This window comes from Agelaius phoeniceus, chromosome 2, assembly GCF_051311805.1.
Source record: "Agelaius phoeniceus isolate bAgePho1 chromosome 2, bAgePho1.hap1, whole genome shotgun sequence".
Classification (NCBI taxonomy): domain Eukaryota; kingdom Metazoa; phylum Chordata; class Aves; order Passeriformes; family Icteridae; genus Agelaius; species Agelaius phoeniceus.
Window position 1 is genome coordinate 41262369 of NC_135266.1, and position 13875 is coordinate 41276243.

The following is a 13875-nucleotide window of genomic DNA, read 5'->3' on the forward strand; positions in this document are numbered from 1 at the left end:
CTTTCACAGAGATAAACACTTTATAACAATGCATAGGTTCTAGAAATCCTGAAAAACTACTTGAATGGCTTTTCTCCACATTTATCCTTCTGCCCATGACCTGAAAGAACAGAAACCATGGTACCACTTTATAGCAACTGAATAGGACTATCCACTATAAAAAAAAAACAAAAACAAAAAAACCCACCTAAAAATACAAAACATTCCAACAAAAAAAAACCAACCAAACAAAACCCCCAAAAAATCCAAAAGCAAAAAAATATACAAACAAAAAGCCTCCACAAAAAAAAACCAAACCAAAACCAAAAAGAAACAACAAGCCAAACCAAATGCCCTCCCAAATCCACCAGCCCCTGCCAAAAAAACCACCAAAAAACCCCCAATCCCCCAAAAAATTATACTCTAAAAAGACAGAAAAGAGAGGGACAACAAAGATGCAGAGGTATTCTAGCTCTATGCTTTCTTACAACAAAAGTTCACTCAATTTACATATTGGGGGAGTGGTCAATTTAATTGCTATGATTCTGTAAAATTGAATGAAAATCCACAATTTAATGTCCTATATTTTTTCACCTCATGAACAAAATACATCAGGAAAGCAATTAAAGAATAATCCTGCATGATGTACCCTAAATTTCCACATGAACAAAGTACATCAGGAAAACAATTAAAGAATAATCCTGCATCATGTACCCTAAATTTCCTAAGTGCAAAACTGAGTCAAAATAGCCACACAAATTAAAAAAAAAAAAATTGAAAGCAGAAGAGTAGAAACCTGTCCACAAATTTTAATGTCCTGTTTCAAGAAAATCATTTTTACCTTGCAGTGAAGCACTTCAAAGATTATAATCATCACATATACTTTTCCCCTAAGTGAAAAGTATGCTGATGTTTTGCTGATTGGAGACCCAGATGGGATAGATACAGGTGGTTATCCTCATCAAAGCAGAATATTACTACTAAGTCTGTTTTAATTCCTATTACAAGAATCTTCAAGTTTAAGAAGAGAAGCCACTGCAGCACAGCTATCTCTCGCCCATTTCACTGGAAATCTGAAAACATCAAGTGCATTTCATACAACCTTATCACCTACAAGTATGTTTACAAGCAACTGCCAGTTTTCATTAAGAAGTACAATTCTGACAATGGTAAGGAAGAGCTAGGAAATACAAATCCTAAAAGCTCAAAATTAAGCAAAATTAAAGCAAACTAATCATCTCATCTTTGTAACCTGATGATTTTTGTGGAACCCAGATATCGTCATGACTTAGGCCTTGTGGATGTTAAAGAAATTTAATTTAAAAGAGCAGCAAAAAGTGCTAAGCATTGCAGATAGTATGAAGACTAAAGACAGTGCAGAAGTTCACAACAAACTCCCAAGATGAAATATCATGTTTTACTTCTAATAATATACTGTAATTTTCATAATTAGGTTTGCCAAGAGAGTTTCCTTCTCTGCATTGCAACAACAGCCATAACCAATAAGACAGTTTGCAGTTAGCATAAAATTTTTGCGAAGTCATACCTGAAGCCAACTGTGAGGAGTTAGAAAAGGATCTCATGATAATGAGCTTGCTAGGTGATAAAATGACATCAGTTTTAACATAAAGATAGGCACAATAATGCAGATGAGGGGAGAAAAAGACAATTAATGAATAGCAAACACACAACACTAGGTTCCAACAAGACACTGCTACAGAGGAACGATCATGTGGACATTAGAGGCAATTCGGTGAAGACTTCTACAAAATATTCAGCAGCTGATGGAGTATAAAACAAGCAGAACATTTGGCACTATCAAAGGGAAACAAAAAGGAATTACACTAGTGTGTATAGTCATGGAGCATGTAACTCTGGAGTGATAAAAGAGTGAGAGAACAGTAACAGCACCATCAGCACTGCAGAAAGGCTTACATGTACAAAGAGGCAGCAGTGAGGTTTTTGACAACAGAAAGAATATGAAATTCATACAGGCTGATGATGAGGATCACCAGATCCTGACTAGGAGGCAGGGAGTGTTCAGTCATTTACCAGTGGGGAAGCCACAGAAAAGACAGCTGTTTTTGTACACAGCAAACAGCACAAGGGTGAAGTTAAATGGCAGACGATGTGTTGAAAGTCAAAAATACCAACAAGTTAAAAAATAACTTTTTAATTAAAAATCAGATTATTTAAATAGTCATCAGAATCAACAATGGCTACTATGTTTGAGAAGGAAAGCCCCCCTCAAAAAGCCTCTCACCCCTGGCAGCTCAAGCCACATGCCAGTCAAGGCACTGCCATCTTCTGCCTTCCTCATTTTTGGAAGGCAGCTCCTTAGAGGCAGCCTAGCTCTGCAACCAAGACTGGCTACAAATCCATAGGAACACACTGATCCTCAAGCCCCAACGCAAGAAACTCAACATTTTAATCTCCTATTTCAAACAAATGTATTTCAGAGATGACAGACTCATCCCACCTAGCTTTGAGCATTTAAATGAGTCATTGGTGACCAAAAAGCACCATCTCCTTCACCCTCCTTGTGCCAAAGGGGAGACAAGCACCTGGGCCCACCATGAAGCCACCAACCTAACTGGACAGACAAATGCCCACAAGGACCAGCAGATGGATTGTGGCACTGGCTCTGCACTCCAGAGGAAAGATTTAGCAACTTGAGACAGCAAACAAACCCAAGCACAAACATGTTTGCTCTCAGGCCTTACTCTCTCACCTCTCAGTTGTGCCCTCCTCCTCAAGAAAGGGCTGGGACAGAACCAGAGTGAAAAGCCAGAGAGATGAGAGGGACTGCATCCCTCCTGTCCTACAGAAGTGTCCAACCAGTTTTAGCTCCATAGATGAGGTCCAGGATACAGATTCAGTTGCAGGTATCACTCTCCAGCTCCTCCCACTGAGAGGGATGTTGTGGCTTCTTACCATTTAGGACCTTTTACACCAAGGATTAAGCTGAAGGCTTGTTCCCCACTGGCGTTTCCACTTCAAAGAGCTGCTACTGTGGATACTAAAGCCTTTGAAAGTGGCCTCACTGCACAGTCCTGAGCATTAAATGAGGTCTTTAAAAAAAGGAGGGGGGGAAAAGTGGAAAGTGCACTGGCTTTATAAACACATCAGTAGGGCTACTTTCAAAGCCTTTCATGCCATCTACAATGTGACAGAGAAAATCTCGGAGTTTTAGCCACCACCCCAACTTCCTTAAAATTATGGCAATAAAATGATCCATCCCCAGAGTGTTTCCCAGCATTAGCAGCAGGGAACTAAAATACACAAGGGAATTGTAAAAAAAAAAAAACAAAAAACCCACACACAAAGCAGAAAAAGTTTTTAAAGACAAGCGCTAGACTCCAGGACAGCGGCGCGCCGTGCTGCCAGAGCATGTTCAGCATGCCAATAAGGACTGCAGCACTGCAATCCCCAGCACCAGCAGCCCACGCACCGGCGGCCTCCTCTGCACAAGCCTGATGCCAGCTGCAGGAGGTGCCCCAGGCAACAGCACTTTTTGGCTACGGGGTGAGGAGATGAAGGTGAGAAAGCTGGCATTGGTCTCCTCACAGCCACAGGTGAACACAGCCATCACAGAAATCCCACACCTGTTATCACAGGCTTTTAAGTAAATAAGAGTGAGGCAGTGCTGAAGTCCTGAATCATTAACTGGGTGTGGAGGTATTCTCCTGCCGGCAGTGAGCCTGCCTGTCCTGCCAGGGGCACAGCCAGAGGGGTCTGCTGACAAACTAAGGCAGCTCTAGGCTTGAAATATGCATACAGCTGCTGATAACAGCACTGCAGATAGTGAAAAGTGGAAGGAAATACCTGAAAAATATTTAAATGAACTAAAATAGGGCTTTGCCAGTCCTACGAGGCAGCCACTTTACCCACCAGACATTAGCAGGAGTGTCCCGCAGAGAGCTGCCAAAGGAGACTGTGAAGGCACAAAGCTGACATGCTGAAACACAGCATTGAAACATCATCCTTCTGAACAACAGGAAAAAATGGAAAACTTGTCACTTGGAAATTGTAGGTTAGTTTTAGACTAAGTTCAAAACACTGCCTATGACACCTGTAAAGTACATAAATCATGAGAGATTCAGAAAACTAGGGGCTGGGGGACTGTGCCATTTAACATACCTGAAGTATATATATCAGAGCAGTAGGGGAAAAAACAACAACATAAAATTGCTCAGAAACTCAAGTTTTAAAGTATTCAGTCTGGATAGGAATGAACACTAGAGGGTTAAAACCCCAAAAATGTATTTCCTAGGCCTCTTAAAAGTGATCATACACAAAAAAAACATACTGAAAAGCTGCCTTCAGAATTGCCACAAAAAAAAGAAAAAAGGCATTTCTAACCAAAACTTAGCTTTCTCCTTCCATAGAACTACCACAGGTAAAACTTCCTGCATTTTTCTTTACTTGTACTCTCTAATTCTGCCTGCTGTCACAGGTGCTGTATTCCCTGCAGAAGAGAAGATTTTACAGCTCATGAACCTCCAGACTGACCTTGTCTCTATTTATGAGATCAGCAATGTATGATACCCGGATCTTCCCAAAATGCCTCCCAAAATGTTTATCATCCACTCAGAAACTGATGAAAAAAATCATTAATCTAAAATAGAAAAAATTAATAGACTCTGATATGAACCATCTGTTCCTATTTCTTGATCCACTTCTTTATGCAATAACTGTATCACTTAATCCCTCCCACTGTCTTTATTAGCTATTGTTTTTGTATAACAAAAATCACAAAGATGAAAAATTATTTTTTATGAGTGTGTGTATATTATGTACGTGTGTAAGTATTCGTGGACATATATCTAGGTATGAAAAAGAAGGGAGAAAAGAAAAGGAAAAACAAAAGGAAGAAAAAGAAAATAAATAATAAAAAGAGCATGAACCTCTGTGTTTATCAATTTGTTTACAGCTGAGCTCTTCTAGCTGGCAAAGTTTCAGGCATCACAAGCCCACCAGGTCTTTTGCCAGACTTATGACTCCAGAAATCCTACAAGTCTTCTGCAGCAGCAGCAAACTGGCAATTCTCAACAGCTTTAGTAATCATCAGTAGCACAAAGAGTCCCCTACATAATTAGTATTTCTTTGTGTTAGTTATAAGGATTGTGCATATAATCCCCTGTTAGGTATGCTCTTCAATCTTCAGAGCCCCAGACTTTTCCTTTTTTAGCAGGACTGAAATAGGGAACGAAGAACTTGACGTTGCCAGCATTATCAGAGAGAGAGCTCGGTGTTTTAACGGCCCGGTTACAAAGGAATAATAAAAAATTGTGGCGATTAAGAAGTTAGCAGATTCCAGAAAGGGCATAACTTCTTTCTCCTCATGCACTCTCAACTCCAAATAGAGCCAAAAAAGTTTGCTTTTAAAAGAAGACTTTTTAAAAAGAAGACTCTATATATCAATAACCAACAACTGTCGCTGCATTTGCCAATAATGTATAAGGAGATTAGTTTAATTAGTCAAACAGTTAATACTGCTATTATTTGAACTAGTTTTCAGCACTGACACTCTCTTGAAATGAGTTTTATTTTCCTCAGGCTATAATTTCAGCCTGTTTACAGACCAGTTACATAGCACTGGTGCACATTAGTTAACCATAATACATTGTATAAAACACATCAAATTAGCTTCACAATCACAGGTTTTAAAAAGAAAATACACACTAACAAATTTTTTTAAAAGTGATTTAGCTATCTTTTGCTCCAATTTTGCAACAGCCATATTCATAAAAAAGGAGAAAAAATAATTTGACTTTAAAAAAAGTGTTTCTTCCCTGGAAGAGAAAAAACAATCCTCAAAGTCAGAAATTTCTAGCACAGTATCACTAATAGCTATCACGTGGAATTTAAATATTAGCAATGTGTTAAAACTGTTTGCAAAATGATTTATTTCAATTAAACACTTTATTTCTCATCTCTCAGTATTATAAAAATGGAATATTTTACTGAGCTTTTACAAGTAAACACAGTACAGATAATTTCTGACACATTTCTGAGCAACAGAGAAGATAATTCATTCACAGCTGAAGTGATACCTGAGTGCCGGAAATCCCACGCAACATTAAGAGCCATTTTTCTTGCTCAGAAAAAAAAATTAAAAATGGTAGCACATAATTATCTCACATTTCTGTAAAACGTACATTCACACACTAAGAAGTTGATTTGCCTTTATAATCGCTCTATTGTCAAGCACTATACTTCAGGACCTCTAGCTCATTAGAAAATTCTATCTTAGGAAAATAGAGTCATTCTAAACAAAGTAATTATTCCTTGAAAACAGACAGACTGCACATTGGAAGGTTACCACACTAATAGCTCTGATGAAATACACAGAGCAATTAAGTAGAAAAGATATTACTAAATTAAATAGACACCAGAATCTGGTCTGAAATACTTTTAATACCAAATAAATGTAAACACAGAATATTTACTACCACCTCTACTCTGTAAGCTGAAGGTTCATTTACCTAATCATATAAAGTAGTAGTACATATATGCACCTTTACCAGGAAATAATTTTTATAAATCCTTTTGTCATTTGAATGTCTGTCAGTAGTTTGATACAGACTACTTGACTAAGTGATGAATGCAAATTTTCATTCTGGTAGTCAGCCATAACAAGACAACTCCAGATATTGTGATTTACAAGGTACAGAAACCAGACACTGAAATTTTCTGAAAGAGATTGTCTCAAAACAGGAAACTGAAAAGTTTTCTCAGAGAGCTCTGCATGAAAACAGTTTTCTTTGCAATAACTAAATATTTGTCTCATATTTTACTGAGAAATTTCTTGAAAAATATTATTTTACTTGCTTCTAATTATCAGTCTTTGCCTTGCATGCTTAACACAATCTGCACACAAGCAACACATTTAACTCTCAATCAATAGTTATAGAGAGTTAAACATATATATCCATACCCTATGGATTTGTAATAATAATGCTCTACATCCTGACATTTGTTAGCAGATCTTGAAATTCTCAAAAGACACAAGGTTGTTTTGACTTAGAAGACTGTAGCCTTCAAAAATAACTGGTTCATGAACTGAGTATGTGTCAACAACCCAGCCACAGGTCTCCAGCAAGTACTTGGCCGGGGAGCAGGGAAGTCGTATCAACCTTCCCTGAGCAGAGTCAGCTGTGAGGAGTTGGGAGGTGATATCAGGAGTTCTGAGTGCATGTCCTGTACTTCTCCTTGAAGAATGGGAGGGGCAATGGACAGTGGTTCTATGGACAGTTGGGCTAGAAGGGCCTACTTGCCACAATACTGTTAAAACTTATGTAACTCATTCCTAGGATAAAGGAAATCTTTAAACTTTCCCCCCAAAATTACGTCACCGAAAGTTTTTTTTAGGCAGCAAAAGGTTCTTCTACCTGCTTTCTCTTTAAGAAATTGATCTTTAGTCTTCCTGAGTACATATACTTATTTTTTCTATTGACATCTTAGCTGAATACAAGTACACAATGTACATGGCCATTACAAAATAATTAAGAATACAACATTTTCTTGTCTCACCAACGGGTAATCTTAGTGGGAAAAAAAATTAAAACCCAACTATAATATGTACAGTACATATAAATGATGCTGCTATAACACAACTGAAGTCAGCATGTTAATTTGGGTCACTAACTGGGTGACATCCTGAAAAGGTACTGAGTACCATCAATGCATATGGCAGTGTGAGAAAGTTGAAAAGGCTTCAGCATATAACAGGATGAGGAAATGTTCTCAGACCCCTCCTGCAACATGATGGTAAAGTTTGCCTTCTATCTAAAAAATAATAGTAACAACTGAAAACTTCTCTATTCTTCCAGAATTTTACAGACTTCTGCTCTCTCTAGAGCATTTAACATAAATCTTCTCCATTCCTTACTGAGGCTCCTCCTCTGGAAGAAAGTTGATGTGCCTTAGCACAGTGAAATCATTGCTCTAAAAGCCAGCCCGCTCATTAAATTATTCTGCTAGCTGTGTGTTCTCTCATTAAAAATGTATAAAGATCAGATAATTGCAGCACATATTATTAACCTTGTTTTCCTTGTTTTCATGTACAGGTTCTGTTTTGCTGCCTAGACAAAGATCTGGAAAGGGCAGTTTTCTACAATAAACTACAGTAAGCTGAACTACGTTATGAAAAATTCCCCCGGCTTTCATTGAAGAGCACAAGGAATCACAGCACAGTGAAAAAAACCCTATAGTTTTATAACAGGGTAAAATACTGTAATCTTGTTGTATACTCCTACAAATCTAAACCAGGCAGTCTTGGCTTCAGTTAAAGCTTCCGATAGGGAATTATTTAGATCAGCCGGTCTAATTCACCTAAATCTTCAAACATAGCTGCTATAAACTTCACAGATTTCCAGGTTGACTCTTTCTCCTTCTTAAATCTAGGCTGCACTTCCAGACAACAACCCAGCTAAAAATCCAATTAGGGTAGCAGCACTTCTGAAACACACTGACCTATTTCTTTTTTTACTTGTTTTAATATGCATATACTCATGTTCTATTTCTGAAGAGAGCTATTTACACTGGAAATTAATACCCTTTGAAAACAAGTTACCATAAAATCCACCTATTTCACCCAAACAGAATCCATTCACAGGAGACACAGTGTTTCCCTGACTGCCCTAAGCAACACATACAGTATATGCAGTATACTGCAGCAAACTCTTGAAACATTGGATAAAAGACAACGATCCTCCTACCTTGTTTAGCCCTGTCTATTCGACACATTCCCAACGTGAACAGGAACATCTGATACAAACAAACAGCCACATCTTCCCCATCGCATCATGGTAACTAATTCTCGCACAAAACGATGAGCAGCCTGTAATGTTTTGGGTTTTTTTCTCAGAAAGCCTTGTGACTTATCGGGGGATTTTTCCTCAGATGATGAAGCAGACACAGCCTAAACTCTGTTGCTGAAAGACTGCAGCCCTTCCTTCTCACAGAGCCCTCCCAGCATATGGCAGCCAATCACACCCAGCTTCGTCAGCCCTACTGCTCTTAAACTGATCCTAACGGGATGATTGACACAGCAACACAGCACTTCTAATGTGTAAAAACAATGCATCCATACCAATGAACCAGGAATTTCCCTCGCACAGGGAAGGAGTTTTACTGGTGAGGCAAAGCGATAGCTCTGTGAAATAACATACACAGCAAAAGCAAAAACAACTCCCTTTCCCTCCACTGCAACAGCAGCTTCAGCATTTCTTGCACAAGGATTTTCAAAGCTTTTGCTAATCGTAAACGCGTGCACAAACAACGTTTCTGAAACTGCAAAACTGCAGTGGTGCTGTCTTGTTTGCAAAGGTGAGACATGCACCATAATAAATCAAACCATCTGTCTTTTTATTTTAACATGCAGCCAAAACACGCTCCGATTGAGGCAGTAATATTCTCGTTTTAATACTGCATAATCTGTGTCTGCATTTAACAGCAATACAACCATAACGTCTTTTCGATTATTTCAGACCGGTTGTTAGGGACTGCAGGTATGCTTCTCAATGAAAACACAATCTATATGATGGTGTTTTAATTCATATCCATGGCAGGCAAATCCCATCAGCAGCATCTAAACTGAAGTCCATGCAATTAGCTTGCAACTGATGTTCATTTGTGTCAAGGTTCTGGCATAAGGACTACGATACCAGTTGCCATTTTCAAGTCAAGCTGTGGGCAGCTCGACGTGCTTGGTACACAAGGTCTGCTGTCAACCAGTTTTCCTATAAATTTTTCTAAAGTTTTAAAACATGAGAACAGAGCAGCCAAGGATTATTAAACAAGAGTTGCAATTAAGAAAAATACAAAAAGGAGCTTAAGCTGAAAGTCAGTTTTTATCCAAAAAGGGATAAAGATTGCAGGGCAACAGTACTTTAGGCAGCAGTTTAGGCAATTCAAGACATTACACAAAAAAATGTGTAAAATGTGTTTAAAATGCCACTAAAAGTTTAGAAATATGAATAGACAAGAGGAAAACAAAGCTCTCATTCACTGGCAGCTCCGTCCCAAGGCCCCATTGTTTCCTGTGGACTATTTTGCATATTATAAACACAGCTTCCCAAAAATCCATTATTCCTCTATCCAGCAAGCAGCAACTCTCCTTTGGGTTCCACCATCTCCCACACAATTTGTGAAAACCCTCCCCTTCCAGGCATGGCTGAAACGTGTTCCTGCCAAGAAGGTTCCTGCCAGCCAGCCCTTACTTTCTGTTCAATCACCCTCTCCATTCCTCTCTATTCTGCCCTATATTAAAAAAACCCAAAACAATCCTCCTGAAAAAAAAAAAAAATAGTTGATTTTGGTGGGTTTGAGAGACCCTGGGGACAAGGATAGTAACTCCACCCATTATTAAGATGGCTTGGTGCATCTCATCAGGATTTTCCACATTCTTTTGACTCTGCCAAACTTGAGCTGCCCTTGTTAAAAATTTTCCATGCTGGACATCTGCTGCAGGATTTATTGACTTTTCTGCCAAAACACAGTTTGCCTATTTCTGAGATAACCTAGACAAAAACATGTTGCTCTGCCATCCCTATAACTCACTGGGGAACTCTGGCTCCTCTGCCGATGTTGGAGCAGCCTTGAAATTTGGCAAAGTGCTTTTTTGATGTTGCTTTTCGGGGTGTTTTTTTTTTTTTATATGGAGGGGTTTTTATATGTTTTGCTATGCATATGAAAATATTTTCCTATTTGACAAAGCTTTAAAACCTGCTAATATTCAGCTGACTCACAGCATCTTTTTAATTTTTGTTTCTGATCCCTACAGTGCAAATCTCGGAAAGTGTTCTGCAGCGAGCGTCTGATTCCTTCCTTCAGCCATCCGTCCATATGTGGCTGGAAAGGCACCAGCCCCACAGTGCGACTGAGCATGTAATGGGCTCAAGTTACAGGAGATTAGCAGGATTTCCCCTGTAACTGCTGCTCCCATCTGCCAGAGACCAGACATTGGAGCTGACAGCAGGAAGACAACCTCGCCTGTTGCTCTCATGACCCTGCGGCTGGTGCCCCACGGACGTGCGTGAGATGAGCCCTTCTGAGCACACTGCAGAGGGGACCGTCAGAAAGGGCAGGTGGGCCAAAACATACCACGAGGCTAGGCAGAAGAGGGAGAGAGTGATGAGAGGGAAAGGGAGGAATAGATGCAGGAGCCAGAATCTGGCTGGTCTAGTCGAGCAGGTTACAGCAGAGAGGAGGATGGTGCCCCTGCCAGACGAGGCAGAGTAAGCAGCACAAGCAGCACCAGTCAGCAGGGGCTGGCTGCCCTCTCCACAGAGCCAGGCACATCCATACCACAGCCCCCACCGACAGCTTCTGTGGCCCATTAGTTCACTCCAACTTGCAAGCTCCCTCAACCCTTCCCTGCCACAAACCCAAGGCAAGTCACTGCTGACACAACCTTTGAAAAGGCACGGGCTCAGCACTGCCTGCACAACCTGATTTCTTGTGCCACTGCTTCACAGTGCACACACTGTCTTCAGCCACTGCAGAGCTCTAACTGCACTCAAACGGGGCTGGGGTGCTTCCAGACAGCATTCCCAGGACTCCTGAATCACAAACGCAAAGCCAGCAGCCACACACCCACCCAGATCCTCATGTGGGTTATTATGTTATAGATTCTCGCATGACACAGGATCAGAAGGCCCTCAACCCAATGGGGCATGCTGAAAATATATCACATCCCATTTGTGAACCCTTTAGTTAAGACCCATCAAAAAGCTCAAGAGAAAATTTCTGCTCTTAGAACTGGCACTTGAGTAGTACCAGAGTAAGGCATGACTTCATTCATGCAAAAAAAAATATAAATTAAAAATAATTGCTCTGTACGTTGAGGAGTGAGTAGTTCTCAAATGGAGATGTGCCCATGTATCCATTCATTTTTCACATCAGTTACAAAGAAAAAGACCAGAAATTAAATTTTCAGTCCGATTTATACAACCATATTATGTATTTAATTGCAAAACAATATCATCTTAGAGAAGCTGAGAAATTCACATGTCAAACTCAACAAAGAATAACAAAGGTAAATTCCCAACTCAAAAAATGCCATCTGCTCTGCCTGATATGCTCCTGTAATTAATGAATCAAGGGAAAAATGCTTCTATCAGTGACTATTACACACAATTTTCTGAATGGTCTTGATACAACTTTTGAAGAAAAGTTTGGAAGTAATAAAGAGGAGGAGAACTGAAAAATGCAGAACCCACACAGTTATTTTTCCTTCCTTACTCTTGAATCACAGCAATTAGGTCTAATTCCAGAAGCAACAAAACTTGTCAATTTAAAGGGAGTTTTGCAAGAAGGGTGGAACATATGTAACACTAGCACCGAAGTCACCAAGCAATTTATGTGATATTCAGTTGCAGCAGATTGATGATTTTGAGCTGTGCCTAGATGACCTATGGCAACAGTGACGTTTTGGTAAGTTTGGCAATGACAAAAAGAACTGTAAAGCCATTTCCTGTGTCAGTAATAGACTCTTCCCTTAGTAACTTCCCACAACTGTTACTACAAGCAAAATTCAGCTTTGGTAGCTATGGTCTGAATGACAGCATAAAGAAAAGTCAAAGCAGCTGCCAAGATTTTAAAACTAGGCACTCATGCATAATACCACTGTTGCCAGCTTTTGCAAAATACCTCAATATCTATATTGGGGCTGAAAGGATGGTGGAAATCATTATTAAATTAAAAATTTAGAGAGTAATATCAAAATTCCACGTTACTAACTGGGAACAGGTTCTGAAAGAATGGGTCTAATTTTTGTTTTAAAAATAGGCTTAATCACAAGAACTTTAAGTCTGGCTTTTCAACTGTTTTAATTTCCTACCTCCCAGACATCCCAACATCTCCCTAACCTAGGAAAACTGGAGATTGTGCACAGAAAGGAAAACTATTTTCATCATATATATGCTGAGAGAAATATAAAATGGAAACACTCCACAGAAGCAAGCACATATTCAAGTTACATGTTAGGAATCAATCTTACCAAAATTAAGGTGGCTCCTGGAGGCTTTCCAAATGCTCCCTCTCCTTCCGCTGCTTGCACAAGGAGTTTAAGCCATGTCTAAATTGTGAGATCCAAACACATGGGTTCAGGCACACATCCAGTCTGCATCCTGACTTTATTTTAGGATGACACCAATTCCCCATCAGGATGAAAACTAAGTACATGTGCACAATTCCTTTAGAGGGTGGTTCCAGCTGGGAAGGGTGATGAAGGCATCAGCCAGAGAAGAACTGCAGTTCACTCCAACCAGGCTTTTGTAGCTGAGGGTTTGAGGCACATACACCAGGTGCCATGGAGAGCTGAGCTGCCTCAGGATTGTAGCCTTATGCACTTAGCTCAAAATACATTTGACCAAATATAAACAACCACATTTCACTGAGTCACTCTACTCCCCCTCTCTCTTTATAGTCACTGAAGAGAAATAGGCATTTGTGGGCTGTGATTCATCCTATCCCAAAGTAGCTATTCTAAGAGATTCCATCATATCCTAAAAGCATCTGTGTTTCTGTATTGGTTACCTGAGATGGTCACCCTTAGGCTTCTTCTATCATGTCCTTCATTAAACATGTAGGAGATGAAATCTTACTACAGAAGAAGCCTTATTAGGAACATAAATATTTAGATATTTCTGTTACATACATGGGACAGCACTTGAGATTTTCAGAATCAGTTCAAATAACTAAAGACATTAGCATAGGGCTAAAGGACACCTGTATTTTGACAATGTACAGTCACAGCTTTGGTGTAAATCCTCAGCTTGCCATAAGCATGTTCCAGCTATGTTGCTATATAAGCTACATAAGCTTGTTCTCTAAGCTATGCTGAACATGTTCCAGGTTTTTTTTTTTTCCCCTGACTGAACAGCAATC

At 39.6% G+C, this 13875-nt stretch overlaps 1 protein-coding gene across 12 annotated transcripts in view; it reads right to left on the minus strand.

Moving 5' to 3' along the window:
* Positions 1-13875, minus strand: part of MBNL2 (muscleblind like splicing regulator 2) — a 106448-nt gene that overhangs the window by 80885 nt on the left and 11688 nt on the right. For 2 of the 12 annotated variants that reach the window (XM_077173550.1, XM_077173548.1), the window contains exon 1: positions 8703-8941. The exons of 9 other annotated variants lie outside the window; for them this stretch is intronic. The gene's annotated coding sequence lies outside the window, so the exon portion shown is untranslated. Of the gene's footprint in view, positions 1-8702; positions 8942-12985; positions 13136-13875 lie in introns of those variants that run through there. One more of the 12 variants, XM_077173549.1, reaches the window with a different exon arrangement.